The sequence below is a fragment of the Cynoglossus semilaevis genome, chromosome 13 (assembly GCF_000523025.1).
Source record: "Cynoglossus semilaevis isolate Cse_v1.0 chromosome 13, Cse_v1.0, whole genome shotgun sequence".
Lineage (NCBI taxonomy): Eukaryota > Metazoa > Chordata > Actinopteri > Pleuronectiformes > Cynoglossidae > Cynoglossus > Cynoglossus semilaevis.
Genome location: NC_024319.1, coordinates 6,091,270 through 6,097,371, shown reverse-complemented (window position 1 = coordinate 6,097,371; position 6,102 = coordinate 6,091,270). Strand labels below are relative to the sequence as shown.

The 6,102-nt window shown below is 42.7% G+C and overlaps 1 long non-coding RNA gene across 1 annotated transcript in view; it reads right to left on the bottom strand.

Annotated features, from left to right (window-relative positions):
* The window catches only part of LOC103388303 (uncharacterized), a 68,285-nt gene that overhangs the window by 23,610 nt on the left and 38,573 nt on the right, over positions 1 to 6,102 (bottom strand). Inside the window, exon 4 of the long non-coding RNA XR_001760934.2 lies at positions 5,757 to 5,831. This is a non-coding gene — a long non-coding RNA (uncharacterized LOC103388303). The remainder of the gene's footprint in view (positions 1 to 5,756; positions 5,832 to 6,102) is intronic.

Here is a 6,102-nt window from a genome sequence, read left to right as displayed (position 1 = left end):
GAGAGGGAGAGAAAGGGGGGAGCGATGGTTACAGCCTCGGTGCACATGTGCCCATGAATATGTGCATGAATATGTTTGTAAAGCTTAATGAGTGTAAGGTAAAAAACCTTGTTGTCTCTGAGGTGCAGTATGTGTGTGTGTGTGTGTGTGTGTGTTATCACTGCGGTGCAGACCCTGCTGTCCAGTGGTGTGTGAGATGAGAAAGAACCAATGATTTACCACCATGAAACACTACACTCTAAGCACACACACACACACACACACACACACACACAGTGTTATCTCAATGTTTGGCCGGGGGCCTCCACCTGGGTCTGAACATGATGGCTAACAAGAAAAAAAAAGAAGAGTTTTCAAACATTCTACTTAACAGCAAACACTCCTGACTGACATTCTGTTGATAGTAGATAATCACACAACTTGAACAGTAATTTTTACAAGGATGAGTATTCATGTACAGCAGAGTACATGTTTAGCAAGGCTTGTCTAAAAGGTAGGAAGAATTCTTCAAGAATGAAAGCGTTCCCTGCGTCTCCTCCATCTTCGCAGACGACCTATAAGAGAGCAGGCGGCGCTGGGCGGTTAGAGATGATGGAGATAGTGTATTGGAGGAGAAGAAGGAAACAAACAGAAGAAGAACAGAAGTGTATGTGGGTGAAAGTGTGTGTGGGTCGATAAGGGAGATGTGGGTAATGATAAAATAGAGGTGAAGATGGAAGGGGAAGATGATGGAGAAAATGGAGGCAGCGAGTGTAGAGGCCGATGAGACAGGGGTTGGTAGGTGAAGAGGAGAGAAAATGAGTGATGTGTAATCTCTCCAGCACAGATTATTAGGCTTTTGAACTCACAAAGTGCCAAGAGATGGCAATAAAGCATGTATATGTGCAAAGGAGGGGACGAGGGAATGTATAATGCAGAGTTAATACTGCCGGCTCTTAGTGTTAATTTTGGTCTGTCACTCTTCTAAAGGCCATCGCTGTGGGCCATCACCCAGCCGCACACATCCGCCAGCCCTGCAAATGTCACCATCTACACAGGAGGCTGTGCATGTGTGTGTCTGTCACTGTGTCACTCTTAAAATATTTCTCAGTTTTCTGCTAAATCGGTCTAAATTCAGCCTCACTGTGGATATGTAGATGCACCGATGCATCCACTCCTACAGGTGGAGCCTTGGATCCTCCCACAGGTGGAGCCTCTTTTTATTTGGTAACTGATGGGAAGCCGGTCGTCAGAGACTCTTACAATCATCAAACCACAGACTGTAGATACAAGAGGAAGTCAATGTGAATGAAAACAAACCTGTTTCTCTACATGTCTTTACAATAACATCTTCGCAAGTGAGGTAGAATTCTGGGACATGTAGTCGACAACACGTCTATGGACTGGATCAAATAAATGATCAAAAATAAAATAGTCAACGGTGAAAACACTGAGAGTCTTAACATGTTTAAGTTGATAATAAAAAAATGATCATTAAAACTTAGAACCTTTTGACTAACTGTATCAATGAATACACCTGTCCTCTGACACAGTTCTGATGAATGACTGTAAAACTATCTGACATCGTGGCTATTGGATGGTAGGGGGTTGAAACCACCAAACCACATGTGCTCTCTTTTCACCCTGAGGACTCCCCTTCCTCATGACCTCCTCCTGGGCCTGCGTGTGTGTATACCTTGGAGAAAGAACCTAATGTGAGATAAAATAACAGATGAAGGGATGAAGGCTGGGAGACAGAGAAAGAGCTGAAGGGAAAAAACAATGGAAAAGAAAATTCTACGAGAAGTTGAGGAGGAGGAAGGAGACAGGGCGCCTCGGCGGTTGATGCAACTTTGAGCCAGAGGGTTCCAGCTTAACAAAACAGTCTTCGAAGGGAACATTAGTGCACGTATGCACGCACGCACACACACACACATGCACACGCAACACCCTGTTCTACACACAACCACATGCAGGTGGGACTAACAAGGCTAGTGTGCCAATTTGCTGTGCCCCTGGTCTCCTCTCGGGAGACTCACAGACAGGCATCCAGCCATGCCAACACTGGCACTGGTCCCACTCACACACACACACACACACACACACATATGTGTATGTGTGTGAGAGCTCACACCTCCACTTTGCTTCACTGTTGCTGCAGGCACTTCACTATCAGGATTTTGCATGTTTGTATGTTTTTCTACATTTTCATAGCCCGAGAGAGACAGATGTTAGAAATTTGGGAGAATGTCTACAACACTGCGGTGATTTTTACAGAAGGAAAATAGAATAGTTTTGTTGTTAACTACACTTAAACCCACATGGATATTGTGGAAAAATAGATCTTTTTTTGCTTTGGAGTGCTGGAGATGAAAATTGGTGAGTTGGATAAAAAGGCTGTGTCACCTTGGCAAATAATGTTAGTTTGGAGCAGGACTGTGCTCAGTAAAGTAGGTGCTGCAGCATTTAGTTATTAGAAATTATTGCAAGCAAGCCAATTAATACACAGAAAACAAAAACTATATCAGTGCAACTGTACAGCAGAGAGCACTCACTTCATTGACTCACAAATCATAGATTTACCTTGTGAGACGATCATGATGCTACTACAATTTAATTTATCCTGATCAAAATTTCCTATAAAAATGAATAAAGGTTAGTTTTCACATTGCTAAAAGCTAAACAAATAGTACAATTACATTGGCATTAAAGATGAGTTCACGTCTTTTCTGCACATTTTCTTCGGTTCTAACTAGTTCTTCTTCATTTCCATACTTTCAAAACTGTCATCATTTTCTTGTGCCGGGACTCGTCCACCTCTGAGGACAGACTTTGCTGATCCAACAAGACATCACTCTGCTGCTTAAATCTAATTTCTAAGAAACAGAAACCCATGAGCTCGGCTATTCTGCTCCGTTCCTTCCCACGGCGCTAATGTCATTGTGACCGTCCTCAAGGCCAATTATGCAGCGTGTATTGTCTGATTGGACTGTGTATTGTTTCAGCAATCAGTACCACTGTGTTACTGTGTGTGTGTGTGTGTGTGTGGGGTGTCTGTCTGGGTGAGTGTGTCTTAATTCATTATCTGATGTGATAATTATCTTTGCAGAGGAGTGTGGAGAGGAGAGCATAAATTGAAAGATAAAGCCTGAAGAAAGAAAGGCCTGACTCCTGTCTTTCTGTCTTTTCAGGGGCCCACTGTGGCTCTAATCACGGAGACGCAGGGCCGTCCGCACTCAATTATTCACTAATTAGTCAGCAAACAGGAGAGGCCAGAGAATACTCTGTTCTCGGCACGCTGCTCTGCACAAACTGCATCCATCTCTTTGTCTGTCCCAGGCTCCGTCACCATTCAGGCAGCTATAACATACACGTCACATTGTCTAATTCTGCCTTGAAAGCAGCTTCAGCCAGTGGACATTAAGATAAACAATATTCCTGCTTCAGAAAGACTGTGACAACGGCTGGAGGTTCGTCAGAGTTGCAATTCAAGTTGGCCCGACTTTGATTTGTTTATCTGTTTTGTTTGTGGCGGCCAGACAACACTGCCCTCTGCACGATTTTAAATTGACAACTCAGACAAAAATCAATGTCTATGGCGCAGTGGGCTGTAACGGAGCAAAGTATCACAGAAAAAATACTGTTGGTCATAATCTCAAGCTAAATTGCCTGTCTGCTCCTGCTCCCAGTGATGCCGCTGCCTTGACTTACAGCCTGTGGAAATAATTACTGATGCTGCTGCACTGTTTTTGTGCCTGCCATCCATTTTCTGACGGGTTACTGAACCATGGAGATGTCAGTGTTCAGGGATGAGCAGCCTCTTTAACCAGAGGCCTGGTAAATATGACAGGAGTCAGATTCAGTCACTTCTGTGTCACCGATCAACCAGCAGGTGAATTAAACCTGTTTTCAAGCTGCAGCTCACCGCACCTCTGTCATAGTTTGTGTAAAGTTAAAGGTTCTTCGCTTCTGTGTATGTCGAGGTACACAGTCAGTCACAGTTGTGTTTTATCTGTTACTGAGTCGCGGGGGCAGCAGTCTCTATGACCACCACCCAAACCACACTGCACCGTACCAGCCCCTCGTGAACCTTGCTGCAGGTGGTGAGTCCACCGGAAGGCGCCAACCTCCCCTAACTGGGATTCGATCTTGCCCAGGAGGTCAACCCCGGGGGTTCCACACTAATAACAGAGACACTGCCTCTGGGCCAAAGCGCCACAGGGGCAAAAGTTAATATTTCATTTCAAATGAATAAAAAGACCATTTCTTTCTCAAAAAAAAAAAATCCAATTAAAACTCAAACTATATTCCTTGGTAACAGACTTGAACTCTATTTTTAAGCACAAGAAAAAAATATATGTAATGAATAGTATTTATTGTGTTTTCCAACAATCCAACAAGTGTGTGGAAGAGACACATTTGAAGCCACGACATGATGCTACCATACTGATACAGACTAAAAATCACTGTGCAACTCCCTCAGCACCATGTTGAATATATGCTTAAAGAACAAAGTCAGTTCTAAAATGAAAGATCTGGCAGTGCAAGACGTACCTAACCAAGTGGCCAGCGAGTGCCAATTTTATTGCCTGATCATATTTTTTTGACTGTCAAGTATTTAGTGTGTCCTTGGCAGTTTGCTGACTCTGTTGATGTCAATTTCCATGTCGATAAGAAAAAAGTATATTTAATTGAAGCGGTGTTTGAATTTAAATTTAATAATTGATCCTTTTTTGACACTCCTGTAACGTAGACTCACACAGTAAGAGAGTAGGGATCGCTCCCTGTCTCCAAGATAAACACACTCTCTCCCCTCAGCTATGTGCTGTCAAACACCTCCGTGTGTGTGTGTTTGTTTGTGTGCACTTGTGTTTATGTGTGGAGGCATAGCGAGGGTCATGTCTAGCCCCACGGCACTTCATTAAAATGCATGTGTTTTGAGAAGTGAGAAGTGTGTGTGTGTGTATATATATTTATACTGAAACTCTGTTTACATAATTGATGACTATGATAATGACACAAGCTGGCAGGGTGTGAGTGTTTGACGTTCAGAGTGAAGGCGGAGGATGCCCTCGTCCCCGTCACCTTTGCACTGACAGTTTGACCATCGACAGCACTTGGTTCTGAGGGCAGAGACGGAGACAGACCCTTGGAACCATGTGGAGAAAACCCACTCTGTGTCTCTCTCCCATATAAACATACATATATATATATACGTATTTATATATTTATATACCTCACTCTCTATCTCTCACTTCCTATCTTTCTCCCCCTTTGGCAAATGTTGTGTGTGGTTGGCTGCATGCCACATGCCGATTGGACGCCGTCGGCACTGCTGGAGCTCCGTGCCACCTGTGCCACACACTCCAACAGCAACCCCCACCTCCCGGCGCACACATACACACACTTCACACACACCATTTGCACCTGGGTCTCTGGGAGAGAATGTTGGGGGAGAAAAACACACAGAGATCTCACTGTCCTCCTTCTAGGTCAGTGGCCCATCTAACTGAATTATTCTGACACCCGGTTGCCACAAAACATTCGATACACGTCAGGTCCATTTCCGAAAATCTTTTGTTTGATCGTTTTAAAAAGTAAAAACAGACTTGTTCCTAACGCTGTATAATAGTTGTGGCTCTGTTGTAATTATTCCAGCAATTTAAGAAAAAAACAAAACAAAACAACACACAAGTTTGTAAACCACTCATCAAACTCAAGGTCTGTTCTCTTTAGAACAAGTCCATTTGGTGCAGAGGAAAAAAAGAACTCCTTACCTGTTTTCCAGTTCAAGTCCAATTTTCTGTTGGAGGTGAAGCATCATAGGCTGGCAATGTGTTGTGTTCACAGGCCTGGAAACAGAGTATACATGTGAAATATTAATATTAAGAATAATTTGAATTTTAATCTAAATGTCAAGTGAAAAGGTCATTTATATTATTAAATTGTTCAATATTTAAATATGAATAACGGCTCAGGTTCAGGTCGTCCTGCGTGGAAATGTGAAATACACAGTGTTTATTTATGCCAGGACAGTGTAAGGGAAATTTAAATATTTAAATAAACTACTTATATATATTTACATATATATCCATATATATATATATATACTATATATATATA